This window comes from Delphinapterus leucas, chromosome 7 (assembly GCF_059928025.1).
Source record: "Delphinapterus leucas isolate spDelLeu-1000000601 "Yukka" chromosome 7, BTC_Dleu_Yukka2, whole genome shotgun sequence".
Taxonomy (NCBI): Eukaryota; Metazoa; Chordata; class Mammalia; order Artiodactyla; family Monodontidae; genus Delphinapterus; species Delphinapterus leucas.
This window is the reverse complement of record NC_143135.1, coordinates 93,416,826-93,441,585: the sequence shown is the minus strand read 5'-3', so window position 1 is coordinate 93,441,585 and position 24,760 is coordinate 93,416,826. Positions and strand designations below refer to the sequence as shown.

Sequence of the window (24,760 nt, the reverse complement as noted above, 5' to 3'; positions counted from 1 at the left end):
GCTGTGCTTGGGACCTCAATGCTCCTTTCCAGCCAGGAACTTGGCTTGTCAAAACCGACTGGTGAGTTCAGGCCCAGCTCAAGTGTGACCTCCTCCCTGCAGCTCTCTTTGATTCTCCACCCCTTCCTGATTCTTCCCCATCTACAAATGATTCCTTTGCCTATGCTTCCTGCCCTTTGCACTGGCCTTTGTGATGACATGAGGCTGCATGGTACACAGTTCCAGTGTGCCTCCCCCACCCCTTACCTGCTGGATTGTGGGCTCCTCAAGGCCTGGGCCTGGGTCTTACTAATCTATGATACCCCCCCCCCCCAGCTTGATGCCTGGCCAACAGAAGATGCTCAGGGACACAAAGGAGATGGTGTATGTGAAACTGTTTTGTAAAGTACCACACAGTGCTAATCCTGCTGCTGCTAAAACTGAAAAGTGTTTAAAAGCCTATGAAATAAGGAGGTTCATCTCAACTACCCCCAGTTTTTAAGTTATAGATGATTTTCATTATCAATTTAAAATCACAGTAATAACAATAGCTTAACATTTTTAAAATATTTATTTATTTATTTTTAGCTGCATTGGGTCTTTGTTGCTGTGTGCGGGCTTTCTCTCTAGTTGCGGTGAGTGGGGGCTACTCTTCCATGTGGCGCACGGGCTTCTCATTGCAGTGGCTTCTCTTGTTGCAGAGTGGCTCGTAGGCTCAGTAGTTGTGGCTTGCGGGCTCTAGAGCACAGGCTCAGTAGTTGTGGTGCACGGGCTTAGTTGCTCCGTGGCATAGTGGGATCTTCCCGGACCAGGGCTCGAACCCGTGTCCCCTGCATTGGCAGGCAGAGTCTTAACCACTGCGCCACCAGGGAAGCCCTTCAATAGCTTAACATTTAGTGACGTTTTTGTGCCTGTATTAGCTATTATTATTATTGTAATAGGAATATATACACATGTACATAATCTTTCCATTTCTCCATATTAATTAAATGATCATTAGGACAATATTGAAATAAATGTTACAAATATTCAAATGTGCTTCAAGAAATTCTCAACAAAATGTCCCCCCGCCAAGTGCTTCTGTGACCCCTGGCTCTCAAGGGCCTCGGTGGATGGAGCCTGTGGTTGTCAGGTTTCCCTGCTAGGTCAGGAGCTAACCCCTGGCCTAGCAAGATACTCCACGTGCTGTGAATTTGTCCCTTTTTCCTAGGAGCGGAACCAGCAGGCCTCTTTTCCTTGCCTTTTGGGACCAAAAAGCAGTGAACCAGGATGGGACAGGCCTCTTCAGAGTCAGACACATACAGGTGTCTTAAAGAGGAACGTGCATCTCTGAGTCTGTCATCAAAATTTTTATTCCAAGTCTGCATGACATGAGGATTGTTGGATTTCTGTCCTTTTGGTGTTTATGGAGGACACAAAAAAGAATTACTATGAGTAAATAAACAGAGAAGATTAAAGGCCTTTCTCTATGGGGGCACCGTTTATGAGGCAGCAAGCCAGGAGACTTGTTTCTGGGATTTTGTGATGCTGCTGCAGCCGTGAACCACATCCCATTTCTGAGTTGTTGCAGTTGGAGCTCCTCAGCTTCTGAGTCTTCGCATCCAGAGGCTCTGATCTCAGCCCATGTGTATGTTCTGGGAGTGTCCCTGCCAGCACACAGGTGAGTATGGACGTGCGTTTCTCCCTGTAAATGTGGGTCTGTGTGTCTAAGGTGAGTGTGTGCACCATCTGTGCATGTGGGTGTGTATAGAGAAAGTGTATTGGGGTGACTGAATCTTTCTAGGGGTGCAGATCATATATTATGGATGAATGTGCATTTGTATGCAGGGGTCTGTGTTTTTCAGTGTGAAAATGGGGCAAGGTGTAAAACCTTGGGTGTATTTGGTGTGAACAGGTGTCTGAGTTTGGGAGCATGGGTCTCTGTGTTCACAATGGAGCGTGGATGTGCATTTCTCAGCACGTGCCTCTGCCTGAGTGGGTGGGTGAGAGAGGGTCGTGGGTGAGTGGACACATGTGCACTGCTCATGTGTAGCTCTGCAGACAGGTTCCTGCAGACTCCATATGCCCAGCTCCTGTGTCTCCTCCTGGCTTGGTTGCTGCCTCCGGTCCCTTGTGGTTCTGCCTTGCTGGTCCACAGAGAGATCAACACCCTTCAAACCAGCTGCCTCGTTGGCTGTGGCTCACTCGGTTGGTCTCCCAATGCGTGCAGTTGCCATGGAAACCAAAGTAGATCTGTTTCTGTCTGCCACCAGGTCCCTGGGCTAGGGCAGCTGTGGGCCAAAGCCACCGTGGTGAGGGCTGGCTGGGAGGAAGCGAGGAGGGCTCTGGGGGACCCTCTGAGCCAGCTTCTCTTCACATCCTCTTAGAGCCTCTTTTCTGTCTCCAAACACAAGGACAGATCCCTGCTGTCAGGCAACTGGGATCAAAACAGCCCTGTAAGACAAGGGCCTGAGCAGTTGACTTTTTCACACACATACAAAATCCTTTCCTGAAAAAAAAAATTCCACATTACTATGCATGTCATTTGTATACCATTAATTCAGTGCCTAAAATAAAGTGGCTTTTAGGAGAGAGCTGGTGCTATCTGATAGGAGAACTCTGTACATGCTTTTGTGGCCTGACTTTATAATAGGCATCTGCTCAGACTTCGCTGCATTGGGAGAACTTGAACATAACAGTGTTAAGCATTGAAGAGATCACAGATCCTGTTTAATTTTGAAAAACTGAGTAGCAAGCACAAACCTAGCTGTGTAAGCAAAGGGCGATACGTTGTTAGGGAGACGCATAAAAGTGGCACAGCCATAACGCAAAGCTAGGGGATGATTAATAGGAGAGTTAGGATAGTGGTTAACTCCAGTGGTTAATGGGGAGGGTCACAGGAGAGGGGGCTGGGGAAATGGGGGATTCTAAGGCACTAATAACATTGTATGTCTTAACCCAGGTAGTGGAGACTCAGGTGATTGTTACTCTTTTCACAGCACATACATACTTATACTCTTCTGTATGTGCGATGCCTGCAATAACAAATCACCCATGCTGAGCTTGTGGCCCTGGCTTGATCCGAGTAGGTGGTAAGAGGCAGTATGGGGTCAGGGGAGGAGGACAGGGTAGGAATCACGCTTTTATGGATGGGTTCTGGAGCTGGCTCTAGCACTGACCAGCTGGTATGTGACCTCGAGGAATCCTCTCAACTTCTCCCAGCTGCAGTTTCCTTGTCTGTAACATAATGATGAATGCATTGGACTTATTCAAGTAAAAATTAGTTTTGAGCTTTCTTTGTGTGGGGCACTGTGCTAGGAAACAAAGTCATGTACAGATGTCACGGGAGCACATGATGGAGTGAGGTGAGCACACTGGAAGGGGCTCGACGATGATGATGACAGGAGGGGCTCTGGGGGGACAGGGCTGGGAGAGAGACGGCAGTGGAGGAGGTGAGTTTTGAATTGGGTCTTAAATGATGGGCCAGATTTCAAGTGCCTGAGACAGGGAAGGAGGAAATGAGGAAGGGGAGGCTCAGGGCTATCAAGGGGGAGAGGTACTTGGAGAAAAGCGCAGACCTGTGTGGCTGGAGTGCCAGAACTTGGAGGATGGCTGTGGCGTGGTATTTACAATGAGAAACTCCCCTGATTGGGCTGGAGAGGAAGACAACTGGCCCACCTGGGGGAAGGGGTAGGGGAGAGGGATAGGGAAGGTCAAATGCTGTTGCCAGTCCCCCTGTCCTGGGTGCAGGTGACCACTTGGTCCCCAGGACCCTGATGCTCAAGGCTGTGGGTCCCTGGAGACAATCTGGACACCCTCACCCCTGGGCCTCTGCATTGGCCAGACTCTGAGAAAAGACCCCTCCCTCAGATGAAGGCCTTTGCCCCCTGGGCACATGAGGCCTCCACACCCCATACACATCCAGACAAGCCTCACGCAAGCCAGCTGCCGGGATGGGTGTGTGTGGCAGCAACACTCTTTGGAAAGTTCCCAGGGACAGGACAGCACTGGCCAGGATGTCTTGGACAGCCATCAGGTTGGCCTCACCCTGCCCTGCCCAGCACCCACACTGGCCTCTTCCCTGTAATTCTGAGCGCGTGGTAATAAGGGAAGGAGGCCTGGAGGGACCAGAGAAGCTGGGTCCACATCCTGGCTCCATTTCTTCGGCAGAGGGACAAGTCTCCAGCCTTCTCTGATGGGTCTGAGGCGTCCTTGTCTCCGTGAGGAGTGGACCAGCAATCACACAGGAACTTTCCATGTAGGACAGTTTGCCCCTTCCAGGGGGGAATGACTTGCTTATCTCCGACCCTCACTTGCTGGGCATCATTTTCAGGAAACCATGCCGCTTTGTCTTGGTGAAGATGGTATCTTTCATTGTTGAAGTGAGTAAAGTGTTTTTGATGTTGCACGAGTATAGCGTCAGGGCCCCAGAACACCTTCTCCCTGGGGGATGCCTGAATGATGACTTACTGGAGTGCCCCCTGGGGAAGCAAGGTCACTTGTGTTAGATCGTTCTGGGTGCACAGCACCTGCTAGGCAGATGAGCTTTGTGAGCAAGCTGGGAACTGCAGGCCGCCGGAGGTGGGGGCCAGGAAAACCAAACAAGAGGGTTTTCTCCTGACTGTCTGCTGCTGAGAATCCAGCGTTGGAGATGGGAGGTTCCCATTCAGGGACCGCTCACCCCAGGCAAGGTGGTGTCCACCGCACGGACCATGACAACTCCTAGGGAGGGAGCCTGATGCCCGTCATTTATGTACCCACTGAACACGTGGTAGGTGCTCAGTATTTATTGAACGAATGTCTTTGGGGCAAATTCAGTGTCACTGATATTCTTGAATTTGATGATTGGTGAGGATAGGAGGAGGTAGCCTGGTGGTGTCAGGGGTCCACCATCACTACTCTTAGCGGCAGAGAGCATGGGTTTTGGAAACAGTTAAGGGTCTGAGTCCTGGCTCTTCTGTTTACTTGCTGTTTGACCTTGGGCTTCTGTTATCCTCAGTTTCTTCATCTCCAAACTGGGTGCCTTTAGCACCTGTGCACAGCACATGAGGATCAGATGAGATGAGTCGTGTAGAGGGCTCAGCAAATGCCAGTTACTGCTCAGTCCACAGTAGATGGTGGCATGTGCGGTGTGGTCACTGGGGCGAGAGGGGTGCAGTGTGGAGTGGAAGTGGCGGAGGGGGGAGTCTGGCAGGAAGGCAGGTGGGCTCTTGGCGAGGCTTGTTTGTCAGTCAGCTGGAGGGCAGCGGGCGGTCATCAGGTCAGTGCTGTGTGTGAGAAAGACAAGCTTGGGTGAAGGGGAGAGCCATGCTTAGCATCAGGCAGGATGTTCACTTGGCCCGTTCATCCCTTCGTGCACTCATTCACTCAGCGAAGGTGCGCTAATCATCTAATCATCCACGTTGTTCCGAGCACGATTCTAGGTACCAGGGATACAGCAGTAGCGTAGGGACTTACTCTGGTGAAATCCCGTGGAATACTTTTATCATTCAACAAATGTGTTTGGGGCATTTGTCCATTGCATGATTTTGTATTTATCTGCCTTGTGCTTCCTAGTAAGTCTTTTTCAGAATGTTCTAACTTCACCTGGGCAGACTATGAAGAAAAGGGAAAAATCTGTCCATGGTTAGATCAGAAGAGATGGGGGTGTGGGGACAGGTCACGTCATGAGACTAGGGGGGAGTGGTATCGCAGGTGGCCCAGCCCCACTGGAAGGCCTGGAGGGAGGGGGTTCCTAGCTTGATGCTGATGGGAAATTCAGACCAGGAATTCAGCCGCGCAGCAGATCCCTCTCCTCCCCGTTCCTGCTCCAGCTGTCTGGGACCCTGCATCTCATGGCTGACATGGCTGTGCCTGGCTGACTCCAGATTTTACCCAGTTCTTGACCATCACTGGCCTTCCCCGCAGCCTATGGCTCCTGAGCCTCCCCCCTAAACTTACCTTACCCCGAAAAGAGCAGCAGCATCAGGACCAGAAAGAACCACACGCAGCCCCTTGGAAATAGCCCCTCTCTCAAAGATCAAGATTAATCAAGGCGAGTAGAATTGGCAGTTATGACGATATGGTCCAGTGTGGTGTTCTGGTAAATTCTTGGTTCCTGTCTACAAGGATGCTTTGATGAGTGGCTTAGGAGATCCCTCCAAGTTGTGGCACATCCACAGGGCCTTGTCAGTAACCCTGAGAGCAACACCCCGTCCTGGAGATGCTGTATTAGTCAGGGTTCTCCAGAGAAACAGACCAATAAGATATGGAGATTTGTCCATTTATTTATTATATTTATTGGCTCGTGCAGTTATAGAGGCCAGGAAGCCCCACGATCTGCCTCAAGCAAGCTGGAGAACCAGGAGGGCCAGTGCTGTAATTCAGCCCAAGCCAGGAGGCCAGTTAGGAAGCTGGTGGTGTAAACCCCAGGCTGAGTCTGAAGGCCCTAGAGCCAGGAGCTCTGGTGGATGTCCCAGCTCAAGAGGAGAGCAAATTCACCCTTCCTCTACCTCCTTGTTCTGTTCAGGCCCTCAACAGATTGGTTGAAGCCCACCCGCATTGATGGGGGCGACCTTCTTTACTTAGTCTACTGATTCAAACACTAATCTCTTCCGGAGACACCCTAATAGACACACCAGAAACAATGTTTTGCCATCTGGGCATCCCTTAGCCCCATCAAGTTGATGTATGAAATTAACCCTCACGCATACTCAGCCCCTCTTCCAACCTGGCCGACAGCCTAGTTGCTAGAACTCACTTTATTCACTCTTCCATCTGGGCCTTTGCTCCAATACCTTCCCCTGTTCTCAGTTTAGCAGATTCCTACCTGCCTAAGCACTGTGTCAGAAAGAACACAGCCTCTGCAGTGGATGAATCCACATACAAATCTCAGCTCTGCCCTTTTCTTTTCTTTCTTTTTTTTTTTTTTCTTTGCGGTACGCGGGCCTCTCACTGTTGTGGCCTCTCCCGTTGCGGAGCACAGGCTCCGGATGCGCAGGCTCAGCGGCCATGGCTCACGGGCCCAGCCGCTCCGCGGCATGTGGGATCCTCCCGGACCGGGGCACGAACCCGTGTCCCCTGCATCCTGCATCGGCAGGCGGACTCTCAACCACTGCGCCACCAGGGAAGCCCTCAGCTCTGCCCTTTTCTGTACGAGCTTGGGTGAGTCACGTAAGCCCTGGCCTCTGCTTCTTCCTAGGTGAGAGGAATCTTGCAGGAGGATGTAAGGATCATAGGAGATGTGGGTAGCGCCCCTGGCACCTGGCAAAGCACTCAGCAGATGGCTGGATTCAGAGGCTTTGTTTCCTTTTTGGAAAAAGACTGGATGTGCCGACCTTATTTTAAATGTAGCTACTAAAAAGTCCACCTCCTCCATGAAGTCTCCCAGGCCACCCCCCAAACATCGTCTTTAGCCCTGTGCTGCTCCTAGGCCCCAGGCCCTTGGTGATGTCATCAGGGAGGCCAACTCTGTTGTATGTTTTAGGGCAGGAGGGAGGGGAGTGTCTTGTCACCTTTACTCCCAGTCATGGAGCACTTACAATACATGGAGAATGTTTGCTGACTTGTGGAGGGTGGGCAGGAGCTGCCTGGAGGAAAAAGAGCTGAGGGCTGGTCCCGTGGCCTTGGCAGCCAGGATCTATCCAGGGGATGGGGAGGGGCCGGCAGCCCTCTTCCTCACTTGCCCCCTGCCCCATCTCCATTTGGGGGCTCCCACTCCCTCCTCCCTGACCTTGTTTCTTGTTGGCTCAGCCCTGTCCTGCTAACGAGCTGAGCCAGCCTCTCTTATGTGCTGACTCAGTCCTGTGGCTCCCGCTTCCTCTGCCCTTGTTTGAAAATGCCAAGTTAATTGCTCTGTAGCTTCAGGCTGCACTGGCAGGGGCATGGCCCCCCTCTCTTCTCCCCTTCCACATGCCCCAGCGGCCTCCAGCCCTGGGCCTGCCCTCTGTGGACAGGGCAGTGGGGTGGGTTGGGGAGAGGGGCAGAGGAGTAGAGAAGGGGATGGGCTATCACTGTCCATTAGGGAGAAATGGAGACGGGGAGGGGCTGGCACTCTTGGAGCCTGGTCCCCATATTTCCTGGCCCTTGGGATCTGGGAGATGCCAGCCACTGCCAGGATGGCCCTGGGAGGGAGAGTGAGAGGGAGGCTGTAAGCACTGGTGGGTGGCCTCTCAGATCTGTGTCAGAGCTGAGGGCCAGGAGGGCGTGCTGGGAGGGAGACCTTAGACCTCAAACAGGGAGGAAGGAAGGAATAGAAGGAAGGAAGGAGGAAAGGAATGAAGGAGTGGGGAGAGGAGGAAGGAGGCCAGTGGTGATTCTTGCACAGAGAAACTCACGTAATTCCTACAAGATGAGCTACAGATGCACCATCCAGGGTGGGAATCACAATGTTTAACAACGGTGTGGCACCAGCCCTTACTAACAAGGATGGATGCGGGGCCAGGTGCTGGGCAGGGTCCTGGAGGCCCCTGAACTGTGCCAGAAGTTAACCCTTTGGTTGCTGGGTCTTGGGGAGGTGGGGGAGGGGAAAGAGCAGGGTGTGGGTAGTGAGGTGTTTCAGTATTTTCACATGATGAGCTCCACAGCCTCTTGGTCTGTTTAATCTTTGTTTAGTGAGTAGGTACAAGTGGAGGGTGAATGCCAGCCTGGAGCTGACAGGGGAGGGAGCTGACCTCAGTGGGAAGTGGCAGAACGCAGACCTGGGTGACGGTGAGTCAGGCGCCCCGTGACAGTCTGAGGGGCAGGGGGGGAAGATGCCCCATGAGGGCTTGCGGAACAGAGGATGGGTGAGGGCAGGGGCTGGGCAGACCTCCAGAGGCCCTGGGGGAGGCCTGGGATGATGCAAGCTAATTCATTTTTTTAAATTATTATGACAAAGACAGAGGAGGAAGGAAGAGAGGTTAGAGGAAGCTCTAACCACCCCCCGCAACCCCTGGGGAACGTGAAGGTGTAGATGGATGAACGACTTCTCTCTGGTGAGGATGTAGCTGCCTCTTGGGGGTGCGCACCGTGTTTCCAGGTGGGTTTTCTGGCATCAGCGTCCTTGAAGTGATCTGACTAAGGGGAACAGACCCTCCTTCTTCCTTTCCTTCCTTCTGTGGGAGCTTAGGGAGGTTGGGGTGTGTGTGGGGGGGTGTCGGGCCAGGAGGGGCTGGAGGAGAGCGGTGAGGAGAGCAAGGAGAGCCAGGTAGGGCCTGCCCTCTCAGCTTTGCTCTCCCCAAGAGCTGTTTCTGTTTGTCGTCTCCTCTCCAAAAGCGGAGATGTTTTCTGATCATCTTACAACTTCTCGAGCCAGAGGCTTTCTGCAGACTGCACAGCAGGGAGAAAGAAAGGAGGGGAGGAGAGAAGGAACACATGAGAAACAGTGGGCTTCCCAAGTAGGGGGACATCTGCTCTGGATTCCAGATCCAAAATGCACCTGGCGTTAGCGTTAGGGACCCGGGGGACCCATGGACGGGCCAGTTTCAGTGCTTCTTAGGGCCCTGGCGGGAGTCCAGCTGGGGCAGGCCACTTCCCCTCCCCACCACTGGGCACTTTGGGGCCTGCTGGTCACGTGCTTCTCTTCTCTTCCCTCCGTGGGTCTCCAGCCAGTCCGCCGGCTTGATGAATTAGCCCCATAGATATTCCGTAGGGAAAGCAAGCACATATCATATATATCTTTGACAAGTTATTATTCTCCCTTATCAGGATTCGGGTGCATCCTGCACCCGCCATTACTCACACCGCACCCCCGCCCGCCTGGGCCCTGGCGCCAAGCCTGCTACTCGGCAGCGCCCCGCCGTGCGCCCTGCCTGGCGTCTGGGTTGTGGTGTGTGGGAGTGTGTGTCTGCGAGTGTGTGTGGAGACCTCCGACCCGTCCTCCATGCCGGGACCTGAGCAGGAGCCATCCTGGCCCCCTTTAGGCCCAGTTGACTGGACATCCTTCCCCAGGCAGGGGCTGGGCCCAAGACGGACCTGGTGGCATTCTTTGGTTCTCTCGCAGGAGCCAGGAGCAGGGGTTTTGTCCCAAGGAATGTTCTGGTTTGGGCCTCATCCATGTCTGTGTGGTCGGGCTGCGGGGGGTGGGTATCCACCCTGTCCCCCACCCCTGTTTCCCTCTGCTGCTGGGCCTGCCCCTGGTTGCGGGCAGAACTGACTGCTGGGCCACCTCCTCTCATCCCAAGGCTTCTTGGAGCCCAAAGGGGCCCCTCAGGGCCGACTCCCTCACCCTCACCCCCCCGCAGGTGGCTGAGGCCCAGTGGCTGGAGGTCTGGGGGGCAGCCCTGATGAATGAGATGTAAGTGAATAGTATGCTCTTAGCCTGGCCGCTGGGCCCCCGATTTGTCATCTTTCACCCCAAGCATTCCCATTTCCCCAGAGGCAGGCTCCATCTTAACAAGTCCTCTATGTGGGAATCTAAATGGGGCCTTTGGAATTGCGGCTGCAGCACTCAGGCCTTGGGGTGGGGTGGGAGGTACCCTCGGGCTGGCTGGTGGGGGCTGGCACCCGGGGAGTCCACCTGCTTCTGAGGTGTCTGAGGTGGGCGGGTCCCTGCTAGGCTGGGGGTGACTCTGGGACTCCCAGTGCACCCTCCCCTCAGCTGCCGGGAGCTGTAAGGCCCAGCCCTCTACCGGCTTAGCAGGGAGCGGAGACCTGAGGGCAAGCCCTCCCCCCCCCCCCCCCCCCCGCAGGATTCTAATGTGCCCTCGGTGTCTGCTTCTCCAGCTCACGCTGCACACTCCTGGGACCCTCCCCTCGCCTCCTTTGGGGCCACTGCCCAGCCCCTCAGTGTGCACTGGGTCATGGAGTGGGTGGGAGTGGAGCCTCCCATGCGGGTGCCCACGGCTGTGTCCTCCCGTGGGCTTGGTGTAGCCGACTGAGCAGGCTTCTGTGCCCAGGCTGTGGCCCAGGGGTCTCTGTATCAGAGACATACATGGCTCAAGCCTGCCCTCAGGGGCTCCCAGTCTAGTGGAGGAGGGCTGGGGGAAGGGAAGACTGATGTCCTGATAAGTATTCTGGGCCTGCTGCTGAGAGGTACCTTGTACCCCTCTGGAGATAACTGGCAGCTAAGGGGAGGGTTGGGGGAGGGAGGGCTCAGAGCAGGCTTCCCGGAGCGGGGAGTGCTGGGACAGGCAGGATTTAGGTGAGCAAGGAGAGGAGTGGGTGAGTGGGTCCCTGTCATTGCCCCGGGGCCAGAATCCTCCCTCCAGGGGTGCCCCCGCCTGACTTCTAATGCCCCTATCAGCTGGGGAGGGATGGGAGGCAGATGAGGTGAAGCGGGTGAGTGGGAGTCTGACGTTGTTTGGCCTCGTGGGGCCGCATCGTCTAGGCCTCCAAGCTTCAGTTCCTGGTAGAGTCTCAGGGGTGTAGTGCTGCCACACTGGGTGTGCAGGTTCCCCTTTTGACTGGGGCTCAGGGCTCTGCACCCGGCCTGGGAAAGTGTGGATGTGTTGGTTGCAGTTAGTCTCAGAGCCACTAGAGGGAAGTCCCAGCCCATGTTTCCCTCTTTCCAGAAAGCTAAGGGCCCAGGTAGGGATGGGAATTGGGGGTGGCGGGGTGCCAGTGCTTGTGTCCAGGCTGGGGTTCCTCGTGCTGGGAATGAGGGTGCCTGTTCTGCTGCCTCTCTGGGTTAGGGCCTACTACTGCCTGAGCTCCTCAGTGCTGAGTTAGGGAACAAAAAAATCTCTGCAAATTTTGAAGAAATGAGAAAAAGGTATTTTGTTTAAATATTTTAATATGATACTTATTTTAGTACCTTTTACAAAAATGGGTTATGAACATTAAAAGACTGTAGAATACCGTGCAGCTGGTGGTCAATGGCACGGTCCTTGATGCCAGCCTTCCTGGTTGGACTCCCAGCCCCACCACCTAATTGCTGAATGACCTTGGGCAGGTTAACATCTCCAAGCCTCAGTTACGCCTTCTGTAAAATGGGGATTATAGTCCCTACCTCGTAGGATTATTGGAAAGACGAACACTGTAAAGGTCACTTAGCACATGCCCATTATATAGTAAGTGTTCAAGCAAGCGCAGCTCTTTCATTTTCATAACAAGCAATTACATTTGATTTAGATGGAAGAGTAAAGGCCCCAAATTTAAAGCAAAAACACTATTTTTCTTCCCGTTGATATTTAAAGAACTCCCCACTACTCAGTAAAGTAAAAGAGTTGGAAGAACCTCTCCCAGCCCTGACAATTTCTAGGCTTTGTGCGGAATGAGTGAGTGCTGATTCGCACCTTAATTTATATCTCACATTTCCTGAGGTGTGATTGCCTGCTGGGCACCCCCAGGCCCCCTCTGGGATGGAGTGCGGACACTTGGGCCCCCATCCCCCTTGCCACATAATTGGTTGCTGGCGGGCTTCCCTGGTGGTGCAATGGTTGAGAGTCCGCCTGCCGACGCAGGGGACACGGGTTCGTGCCCCAGTCCAGGAAGATCCCACATGCCGCGGAGCAGCTGGGCCCGTGAGCCGTGGCCGCTGAGCCTGCGGGTCTGGAGCCTGTGCTCCGCAACGGGAGAGGCCACAACAGTGAGAGGCCCGCGTACCGCAAAAAAAAAAAAAAAATTGGTTGCTGCCTCTGTGAGCCAGTGGTCCCTGGTTGAGAACCCACCTTGGAATCCTCTAGCTGGTGCTTCTCCACCCCAGTCACACATGGGAATCACATTAGTTTGCTATAAAAGCTACCGCTGCCTGAGCCCCACCCCCGAGGTTCTCATTCACTTGGTCTGGGGTGGGGCCCAGGTATCAGGGTGATTAAAGGCTACCTGGGTGATGCCACAGAGAATGCAGGTGGGAGGACCAGGTGAAAGAGGTACCTCTAGCCCCCCTCTATGGCCTCACAGAATTCTGTACAAATTTAGGAAGACACGTTTGGCTTGATGTAGGCAAGTCCTTCGGGATGTTAGTGAGGAAGCCTGGGTTCTAGTCCTGGCTTGGTGGTTAACTCTGTGCGGGCTTTTTGGTAAGCCCCCTGCCTCTGGGCCTCAGATTCCTCATCTGTCAAATGGGCTGAGTAGCACCCGTTGGGCCTAAGGAGTCATGTGATGTGAGGATTAGATACGGACATGAGAGTGAGCATGCTTGGAAGGAGTGAAACCAAGATGCAGTTTCTCTCACTTCACTTTCAGAGAAAGGGACTGTATTAGTTTCCTAGGGCTGCGGGAACACAGACCGGGTGGCTTAAACAACAGAAATGTGCCGTCTCACGATTCTGGAGGCTGGAAGTCCAATATCAAGGTGTCAATGGGGTTGGCTCCTCTGAGGGCTGTGAGGGGGGGATCTGTTCCAGGCCTACTGGCTTCGATGCCCTCTCATCCTGTCTTCACATTGTCTTCAATCAGTGTGTGTCTGTCTCTCTGTCCTATGTCCCCCCCCCCGCTTTTTTCTTTTGCGGTACGCGGGCCTGTCACCGCTGTGGCCTCTCCCGTTGCGGAGCACAGGCTCCGGACGCGCAGGCTCAGCGGCCATGGCTCACGGGCCCAGCTGCTCCGCGGCATGTGGGATCTTCCCGGACCGGGGCACGAACCCGTGTCCCCTGCATCGGCAGGCGGACTCCCAACCACTGCGCCACCAGGGAAGCCCCCCATGTCCCCTTTTTATATGGATACCTGTGCTATTGGGTTACGGCCCATCCTAATGACCTCATTTTAACTTACCTCTTATCTCCAAATACTGTCACCTTCTGAGGTACTGGGGGCTGGAACTTCGACGTAGCATTTTTAGGGGACACAGTTCAACACATAACAGGGAGTGAGCAAGTGCCTGAGGGCTTGATTCAGAAAATAGCAGCAAGAACAACACCCCCAAAACCCTGGAAGGGGACAGAGAGGGGGCAGAGACCAGGCTCGGCCTCCACCCCCAGGCAGCCCTCTGCACAGCTCCCTCCCTTGCCGCTTCACCTGGGGCTGGTTTGCCTTCTAGGTTATGGGTGTGTGGGACAACACATGAGGGGGACAAAGTGTATGTGGTCCAGCTCTGGGGCCACCAGGCACACTGCAGTTCATGCAGGAGCTGCTTCCTGAGCACGGCTCTTACCCAGTGTGGACGTCCTGAGGGGGGTGCCGGGCGGGGGGACGGGTCTGTTTGGTGGTACCTTTCAGTTACAGAGCAGGCAGTATGCTGCAGGCTTAGCCAGCTCCCCTCCTATCTTGACACTTGCTGGGGAGATGGGGAGATCAGGAGTAGCGGGGAGAAAGGGCCTTGTGTAATACTCAGGCCAGGTGGGGCCCAGAGCTTGCAATTGACAAACACAGGGCTGCCTCCCTTCCTCCCTCCCCTCCCTGTCTGCACCCAGGAATCCACCAGGCAGAGGGTGGGGCGGGGGGGTGGTCTGTGGGGAGTGAGCCTGCTGCCACCAGGTGTGCATCCATATTTATCAGGGGTGAGTCCCTGGGAAGCAGCTGGATGCTGAGCACGCTGTTGGGCAAGGTGTCTGGGCCAGCTGCTCCGTTCGTGGCCAGCCACTGGAAGGAGGGGATTCTGGAATGTCAGCCTGAACGGTGGTACCCTGATTTTGAAGTGTTTGCCAATTTCTGTGGTGTAAAGACTCCCACCGTGGCTGATTTCATGCTACCAAAATGAAGTCAAAACGGGCTCACAAATCTGAAAATTTAACATTATGGCCCAACCCCCTTGGTGTGAAGAAGGAACTGAGGCCCAGGTAGAATAGCCTAAGGTCACCTAGCACGTTGATCAGGGGCTCAGCTGGACTATGTTGCCACATTGTGTTGGAGTGTGTCTGTCTTCCTGGTGTCACCATTGAGAATGGGTCCTCTGTGACAGTGGGGCAGGGAGATGAGGGGTGCACTTGCCATCCAGAGGGGTAGCAGTGGGAGCTCTGCTTCCCAGCCTGTCCCAGTAATAACACCAGCATCACAGGGCCCTTTGTAGTTTACCAAGTGCTTCCTTACCTGTTACCGTTAAATTTAATTTCCACAGCGATCCAGGGGCCGCATATATTGTTATTACACTTTCCAGGTGAGGAGACTGAAGCTGAGGGTGATTGTATGATTTGTAGGTCATGTGACTACTAAGGGGCCATGCACTCACCCAAACCTAGGCCTTCTGAGACCAGTCCTAGTTCTTCCTACTCCCTAAGGTGCTGAGGCCATGACGCCTCTCCAGCGGTCTGACGACCCTCCGCCTACAGGAAGCCTAGAGCCCCTATGCTGTCCACCCTGGTGTCAGCCTAGCACAGAGGTCCCTCGATTAGTGCCTGCTGTTGGGTGAGCTGACCCTTGGGCAATGGCCAGGGGGCTTACCTTTACCCTCTGCTGCTCCCTAAGGGTGGTGCCCTCGACGCCTGGGTGCTGGCCACTCTCATCCCACCTGGTTTCTTTTCACCCGGGACTGGGACCCCCAGCTCACCTCACCTCAGGTCTTCTCAGGGCTGTCCCCACCCCCTCAGCCTCTCCACCCCACACAGCCTCCCCAGGCCTTTCTTCCAAGACCTTGCCTGGCACAGGCCTTTCATGTATGTGGTTTCACCATGGTTCCTTTCCTGGAACAAGTTCCCTTCTTGATCCAGGAAGTCTCAGCCCCATGCCCATCTGTATCCCTCAGGTTGGGCCCAGCATGTTTAAGGGAACTGCAGCTTGTTTGGGAGATAGGAGGACAGGCAGACAGACCAATAGAGGGAGGAAGAGAAAGAAAGGCACCAAGGAAGAAAGACATGAAGATACCATGTGTTAGGGAAACAGTAAAAAGCAGATAACCACAGCAGATATGTGCTAGGCACTGTGCTAAGTCCTTACAATAACCCTCTGAGGTAAATACTATTTGATCCCCATCTGAGAGTTGAGGAAACTGAAGCGCAGGGAAATTAAGTATCTTGCCCAAGGTCACATAGCCAATGACTGTGAATCAAACCCCGTATGTCTATTCTTACCCATCAGACTACCAGGCATTCTGGTTAAGAAGAGGGAGCCCAGAGTGAGTGAGACAAGGAGAGTGAGAAGTGAGAGAGTGAGTGACAGAGGCTGGGTGTCCATCCCAGCACCTTTATATACCTTGAGGGGGGTTGCAGCTTGGGCTGCCACAGTCAAGAGGTAGTGCAATGTACCAAGGAGAAAGAGAACCTGATGAGGAGTCATGATAGCCTTTGTGGCCTTGGATGAGTCACCTCACCTCTCTCAGCCGCTCGACAGGTAGCTGTGCACACGTTCCTGGAGCAGCCTGCACACAGCTTGCAGGAGCCAGGATGGGCAAGAAGGACCCTGTTCTCCAAATACTGAGGATCTGTGCTATGATTGCTGCTTGTGATCACAGAGGTGCAGACAAAAAGACAGGTGGCCATATTTGTTGCACCTCTCCTATTGTTGCAAGCCTTCTGGCTGAAGTGACTTACAGGGTATTTAAGGGGCTGCCACCTTTCTTCCCTTTAATTTTACTCTTTTTCCCCTTTTGGGAGCCGGATATTAAAAACTAGAACATTCAGGGGCTTCCCTGGTGGCGCAGTGGTTGAGAGTCCGCCTGCCGATGCACAGGACATGGGTTCGTGCCCCAGTCTGGGAAGATCCCACATGCCGCGGAGCAGCTGGGCCCGTGAGCCATGGCCGCTGAGCCTGCACGTCCGGAGCCTGTGCTCCGCAACGGGAGAGGCCACAACAGTGAGAGGCCCACATACCGTGCAAAAAAAAAAAAACCAAAAAAACCCTAGAACATTCAAAAACAACTCCATATGTGGGGATAATTAGAAAGTGATAGTGCCTGCCTATGTAAAGGCTCAGAAAAGACCTGAGAAGATTTTAACTTTACATCTTAGGTGATCCTTGACACAGAGACAACCTACAACAATCAAACAAAACAATAACAAAAGCAGCAAACCCTGGGGTAAGGGGAGAATCTGATTTCCAGAGTTACAACATTATTAGATCTAAATGTCCAGTGTTTTAACAACAAAAAAATTCACAAGACATACAAAGAAACAAAGTATGGCCCATCCAAAGGAAAAAAATCGGAATAAGCTTCCCTGAAAAAGACCTGATGGCAGATATACTAGACAAAGAGTTTAAAACAACTGTCTGAAAGATGTTCAAGGAACTAAAGGAAGATGTGGAGAAAGTCAAGAAAACAATGTATGAAAAAAACGGAAATACCAATAAAGAGGTAAAAAACCTAAGAAGAAACCAAAAGTAAATTCTTGATTTGAAAAGTACAATAATTGAAATGATAAATTCACTAGAGGGATTCAAAGGAAGATTTGAGCAGGAAGAAAAAGGAATCAGTGAACTTGAAGAGAGATCAATAGAAATTACAAATTTGAGGAACAGAAAGAAAAAAGAGTAAAGAAAAGTGAACAGAGCCTAAGGGACCTGTGGGACATCATTAGGTGGACCAATGTAAGCACTGTGGGAGTCCCAGAAAGAGAAAAGAGAAGGAAAGGGACAGAGAGAATGAAGAAATAATGGCTGAAAAGTCCCCCAATTTGATAAAATACATAAATATAAACATCCAAGAAGCTCAACAAACCCCAAATAAGACCCACACTGAGACGTTTTATAATCAAAAGCCAAGCTTTCAAAAGCCAAAGACAGGGAATCTAGAAAGCAGCAAGAGAGAAGCAAATTGTTTCATACAAGGGATCTTTAATAAGATTATCAGCAGATTTCTCATGAGAAACTTTGGAGGCTAGAAACATGAACCAAAACTAGATAACCACATGCAGAAGAATAAAGTTGGACTCCTATCTTACATCATTCACAAAAATTAGCTCTAAATGGATTAAAGACTTAAACATAAGACCTGAAATCATAAAACTCCTATAAGAAAATGAAAAAAGCTCCTTGACATTAGCCTTGACAATGATTTTTTTGGATATGACACCAAAGGTACAAGCCACAGTAGCAAAAATTAATAAGTGGGACTGCATCAAACTAAAAAGTTTCTGCACAGCAAAATAAACAGTCAACAAAATGAAAAGGCAATCTATGGAATGAGAGAGAATATTTGCAAATCGTATATCAGACAAGAGGGTTAATATCCAAAATATATAAAGAACTGATACAACTCAATAGCAAAAGCACAAACAATCCAATTAAAAAAATGGATGGAGGAACTGAACAAACATTTTTCCAAAGAAGATATACAAATGGCCAATAGGTGCATGAAAAGATGCTCAACAATCATCAGGGAATGCAAATCAACACCACAATGAGATAACACCTTGCACCTGTTAGAATAGGTATCATCAAAAAGACCAGATATAACAAGTGTTGGCGAAGATATGGAGGAAAGGGAATCCTTGTGCACTGTTGGTGGAAATGTAAATTGGTACAGCTACTGTAGAAAACAGTACAGAAGTTCCTCAACAAATTAAAAATAGAACTACCGTATGATCTAGCATTTCCACTTCTGGGTGTATACCCAGAAGAATTGAAAGCAGAGTCTTGAAGAAATAACTGAACTCCCATGTTTATTGCAGCATTATTCGAAATACCATGATATAGAAACAATGTAAGTATTTATCAATGGGTGAATGGATAAGAAAAATGTGAGATATATACATATGTGTGCGTGTGTATATATATATATATATATGTATATATATATACACACGCACACATATGTATAAATTGGAGATGGATGGTGCTGATGGTTGCACTTTATGAATGTATTTACTATCACTAAATTATACACTTAAAATGGTTAAGATGGTAAGTTTTAGGTTATGTGTATTTTATCACAATAAAACATTGAAAAAGAATGATATGATCACACAGTTATTCATCCAATAAAATATAGTGAGCATCTACTATCTTTCAGCTACTGAGAATAAAAGTAAGCAAGACAAACACCATTTGAGTTCCTTTTGGGGCTTCCAATCTAGAGGGTGGTACAGGTCAATACAATAGAGAGGGATAAGTACTAAGTCCAGGAAGTGATGATAATCAAAGGAGGAGTACTCGACCCAGTTTAGGTTGTCAGGGAAGGCTTCCTGGAGTAAGTGGCACTGAAGCTGAGACAGGACAATAAGTAAGAGTTGGTTATGCTAAAGTTTGGATTATGGAAGAGGGAGGGTATTACAGGAGACAGCATGGAGGGACTGAAAGTAGTTGGATCCACCTGTATAAAGAAGTTCTTTTATTTGCCTAAAACATGCCTTGATCTAATTTTAAAGGTGTCCTCGAGCTCTAGGAGTTAGATTTTGTGTCCTAAGAACTCTTTGCCTAACCCAAGGTAATAAATATATTCTTCTAGAACTTTATATTTTTAGGTCTACATTTAGGTCCATGATTCATTTCAAATTAACTTTTGTTTAAGGTATAAGATATGTGTTGAGACTCTCTCTCACAATCTCTCTTACAATCAACCTAACGTGGCACTATCTAACACAAAGCCTATTTTATGATAAAGTGTTGGGTATCGCTTGTAATTTATTGAATTCTGTACCAAAAGTGAGAAACAGACTAGTTGTATGGGTACAAAATGGTAGTAAGTGTATTGGCTGTTTACCTCATGATTGCATGGCTGACTGGGAGCTGAGGCTTGCTGCTGTTGCCCAGCATCACAAGAGAGTATCATACTCTATATCACCAGTCCAGGAAAAGATCAGACTGCAAAATTTGAAGCATGGTTTCTCCTGAATGCATATCACTTACATACCATCCTGTACTTGAAATACCTTAAGTTGAATTATCATATGTTGGGGACTGTCTGTATTATCTTTGTTGTTGGTTTATTAATATGGTGAATTATACTGATAGACCTCTATTAGTTTTTGTTTCATATATTTTGATGTCCTGTTATTAGGGGCCCACACATTTAGGATTGCTATGTTCTCTTGAGTAATTGACTTCTTTATCATTATGAAAAGTCCCTGTATCCTGGTAATAGTCCTTGCTCTACAGACAACTCTGTCTGATATTAATAGAGCCACTTCAGCTTTCTTTTGAATAGTGTATACATGCTATATCTTTTTCCATCTTTTTACTTTAATCTAGCTGTGTCTTTGTGTTTCAAGTGTTGGGTTTTACTTTTTAATCCAGCTTGATGATCTCTATATTTTAATTTGGGTGTTTAGATGATTTACGTTTAATGTTATTATCAACACAGCTGGGTTTAAATCTACCTCCTTGCTATTTGTTTTGTTTTTCATACCTGTTATTTGTTACTACCTTCCTATCTTCTTTTGGATTGAGTTTTAAAAGTATAATTCATTTAATCTGCACTATTGAAAACCACTGCTTTAAATAACTGTACTATCTCCTCTCTCATGAAACCCTTCAAACAGAGCTCCAGGGGATGGAGTAGGTTGCCTGGGGATATGATGTGGGAAACAATGCCTTAAAAATAGGTCTCACATCTTGAGATAAATAACTACTTTCTAGATCCAAAATCCTGGTACAATTTATAAGGGTCTTTCCTGCGGCTTCCTCTTTTCTCAGGCATCTCACCACCTCAGCTTCTGGGACTCTTCAGGGTAGCATAAACTGTGCCGTCAATCAAAGTCAGAGAAATAGACCTAAATGTAAAATTCCTAGAACTCCTGGACCCTTCCCTCCATTCTGAGAGACAGAACTCTTACACAGTGATTGCCAAGACAATGGGCCCTAGCACAAGGAAAATCTCCATCCTCTTGAATAATCACTCACTGCTGGAGAATTGAGAGACACTGGTTACTTTTCTAACCCCTGGAAGTGGACTGGGCCAGTACAGTCTTGTAGGATCTCTGTATTTTTACCATACAATATCCATAACTGATATATTATAAAAATTAGGTCTGTAAAGCAGTACAGGTACAATTTTATGTAGTGAGTTTTTTATTGTGGAGATATTCAAATCGGAGTTGGACAACTATAATACTTAGCAGGGAATGTTGCATAGTTTTCAATAATCGATGGGACCGTAGGCTGCTCTAGTGGTTCCTAAATTTGCCTGTGCATCAGAATTACCTAGAGGTGTGGGATTCTTTTTTCGCTTTAATTTTAATTTTCTTGAAGGCAATATATGCCTATAGTTTACAAAGTCAAATAATTCCAGAAGGTTTATAATAAAATATAGTGGTTTCCTGTCCAATCCCTCTCTACTGTCTCCAGTCTTCCTCCCCAGAGGCAACCTCCATTTTAACTCTTTCCCCTCTTTCTCCTAGTGTATGTGTGTGTGTGCGTGTGCGTGTGTGTGTGTGTGTATAGATATCCATTGACTTTTATTTATGATAGATAAGGGTTTACTTAACTCTCCAATATCACTATATTGCAATTTTAAATATACCAACGTTTAATATTTACATTGTTATACCTATGCAACTATTCACAGCTGAATATATATTGTGGTATACTTTGTTTCCTTTCTTTTCATTTCTCCTGAAGTTGCCTTGATTTTTAATTTCCTTAGTTTTATGTTTACTCATTGCTAATTCTTCTACCCCTCCTTATAGCTTCTCAGTATTGTTACCACAAAGCTAGTCTCATCAGGCAGTCTACTACTTCCATTAAAAAAAATTAGAAACATCCCTTCCGAAGACCTTTATTTTCCTTCTTCTAGGTTTGATGACTCTCAAGGCTTGCTGCACTCCAGTCATCCTGGGTGTTTCTTTTGCTGCCATTCTTGGTTTTACTTGCCTCTTTCCTGGGTTGGATTCATTGTTTCCAAATCTCATGTCTTTTCGGTCTTGCTTTTCTTCTTTGTTTTGATAAAGTACATCCTCCAGTAATTACATCACATTGATGGTGCAAATGCAAAGGTATGGTGAGGACATTCCTATCTCTTGATTCATACTGATCCAGTCTGGACTGGTTATCCTCTGTGTGTAGTGAATACTTGTTATTCTAGGATCTTTTTTTTTGTCTTCACCCAGGAGATTCCCTTTGCTTTGTCTATGCCTTCCCCTTTTTTGGCTTACTCTATTGTTTTGCTCTGTAGCCTTATGAAAATGTATAACAGAGAGATAAACTTTTTGAGATTTTACAAAATTGAACATTCTAATTATTCTATTTCATATCAGATGACAGCTTAGCTGGGTATAATATTTATAATAGCCTTTAATGTCACTTGCCAATACTTCTAGTTCTTCCTTTTCTGGGCTCATGACTGGATTGCATACCCTTGTCTTCTTGAAGTTAGGCATTGCAATGTGATTTGCTTTTGATAACAAAATGTGAATAGAAGTAGAAGGTAGTCTTTGGACAGAAGACTTTAAGAGATGGTATGTACTTCACTATGTTTTGTCTCTGTGACTGATACATTTGAGATGCTGGAGGCGCTGTCAGCCTGGGTCCCTGAGTGAGAAAGACTTGGGATATATATCTCCCCACCATATAGTGGGGCAAGAAATAAAGCTTTATTGTTTTAAGCCATTGAGATTTAGGGGTTGTTTGTTGCCACATCATAATCTAGCTCATCTTGACTGAGATCAAGATAGATTCTTAGAAACGGAGTACTTATAAAACAAAAAGCCTCTATGTAGTAGGTAGCCTAGCCTAGGGGCTGTGCAGTGAGCTATAAGAAAACTTTATTAAAGGGTATAAAGATGACACTTTACATTATGCAGTGGGAAATATTTAATAAAATTGACTGGGAGTCAGGTCACATTCTTAGGGAAATTTAAACTCAAGATGAAGATATGGGAAAACAGTATGTTAGCATATGTTTGGTTATTATTGACTGTGTTTGACAAAGTTGTGTGAAAGTGTGTGCTCAGAAAAGAACTGGCCAATATAAAAGCAGAAATAAAAGTGAATAGAGAGTTTCCAAAAATTCAGAGCCTTGAAATATTTGGAAAAGCCACTTAACTTTGGACTCCAAATAGTAGGAGATAAAATTGATAAAAGTTTTGAATAAGAAAGTCCGCTTAAAATTGATTGTTGTGGAAAGGGCCAAAATAGGGGCATGGTCCTCACTCCCACTGTTAGCAAGTGAGTAGGTTAAGATGTTTAAGATAAAACTCCTTCAAGGATGTGGCACCCAGTTATTACTTTAACAGGACAAATATCTCAAGGAAAGAGAGTAAAGTGAAGCCTTGGATCTCCCATGTAATCCTGATAGGCTCAAGGCACACTTATCTTTAGGAAAAGAGAGAAGATATGGAGATGAGAAATCAAAGACACATAGTTCTGGGAACTATGTCTCTAAAAGAAATGTGGGCACCATTGCTGGATTCTATTGCTGACAGAATCAAATAGATAAAAAGACAAGATATTGAAAGAGTTGTCTTGCCAAAAGAATCACCAGTGTGGCCTGAGAAAGACTATTTTTAAAAAAATTTTATTGAAGCATAGTTGATTTACAGTGCTGTGTCAATTTCTTCTGTACAGCAAAGTGACTCAGTTTTACATATATATATGTATCTAGCTATCTATATTTTCATATTCTTTCCCATTATGGTTCATCACAGGGTATTGAATACAGTTCCCTGTGCTATACAGTAGGACCTTGTTGTCCATCCATCCTATGTATAATAGTTTGCCTCTGCTAATCCCAAACTACCATTCCTTCCCTACCCTATCCCCCCACCCCCTTGGCCACCACAAGTCTGTTCTCTACATCTGTGAGTCTGTTTTTGTTTCATAGATAGGTTGATTTGTATTGTATTTTAGATTCCACATATAAGTGATATATGGTATTTTCTTTCTGAGAAAGACTATTTAAGAACCTAAAATAACCCTATCAGTAGGAAGTCATCTGAGAAAGAGGCTTAGCTCTCAAAGAGACCATATTCTCCTACATTCACTTCAGCTATGGCCAAGGAAAATAATGGAAAAGAAAGAATTTCCTAGAGGAAGGAGCCAGGAACAATGGAGTATAATGGACAAAGGAGTTACTCCCAGGGAGCATAGTGGGAGCCTAATCCAGCAACATCTCTGCTCCCAGGAATGAGGCCCTCAAAATATCTGCCCAGCAGGACTTCAGAATTGCTTATGGACCAGTGTCTTCCGGCTATTTCCATTCTTCCCCTTTCTGATGGGACTGGCTATTGTGGTTATCCTATCCCTGTTCCACCACTGTATATTGGGTATGTGGAGAATAAAACTTATTTTTAGCTCATGGGCCTACAGATTAAGAGAAGAGGATCTTGTATATATCTTATATGCTCCATGACACAGCGCGCAGGGATCTCGAGCTTTGTGTTTGTTGATATGACTACCTGGAACTTTTGGGTTGTTGCCCTTTGGGGAGAAGGTCAGTGTATGTTCCTTGGTGAGGAGAGTGAGCCAAATATTTAGTGACCAGAGAGAAGACTGGTCATTATATATATCTAGTTCTCTCTCTGGGTACATAGTAGGGTTGCACTTCTCTGACTCTTTTTGAAATTAGGCAAATCCATGTAACTAACTGTGGCCAAGGAAATGTGAGCAGTGTGATGTGTACCACTTCCTGACAGAATTTTTTAAAGAGCTGTGACCCATTTGTCATGTTTTCTTTTCTGCCATGGACGTAGGGAGAGACTACAACAGCCTAGGTTCTGCTGAACTGAGATGGACATGCAGCATTTGAGATTGTGGAGTTTTCTATTACAACAGCATAACCAAGCCCATCCCAACTGATGCAGAATTCTAAGTTGGAAATTGTTTTCTTTTAGAATGTTAAACACGTTGCTCCATTGCCTTACTGAGTTTAGTATTGTTGTTGAAGTCTAAAACCATTCTAATTCCTGATACATTTATTGTGACCTCCCCCCTTTTTTTCCTTTTTGGATTTTCTCTTCAACCTCCTTAGTATTCTGAAATTTCAGTGATGTGTCTTAGTGTGAATTTATTTTCATCAGTTGTGCTCAGCATATGGTGCACCTTTCAACCTGAAAATTCTTGCTCTTTGGGGGAAATTTTCATGAAGTACTTTATTGATAACTTCTTTCTCTCTCTCTCTTTTTCCTTGTTCTCTTATTATTTGATGTTGAATCTCCTG

At 48.3% G+C, this 24,760-nt stretch overlaps 1 protein-coding gene across 1 annotated transcript in view; it reads left to right on the top strand.

Annotated features, from left to right (window-relative positions):
- BUD13 (BUD13 spliceosome associated protein) overlaps positions 1–3,312 on the top strand; it is an 80,446-nt gene extending 77,134 nt beyond the window's left edge. Inside the window, exon 11 of the transcript XR_016393931.1 lies at positions 1,190–3,312. The gene's annotated coding sequence lies outside the window, so the exon portion shown is untranslated. The remainder of the gene's footprint in view (positions 1–1,189) is intronic.
- Positions 3,313–24,760: the final 21,448 nt, after the last annotated feature.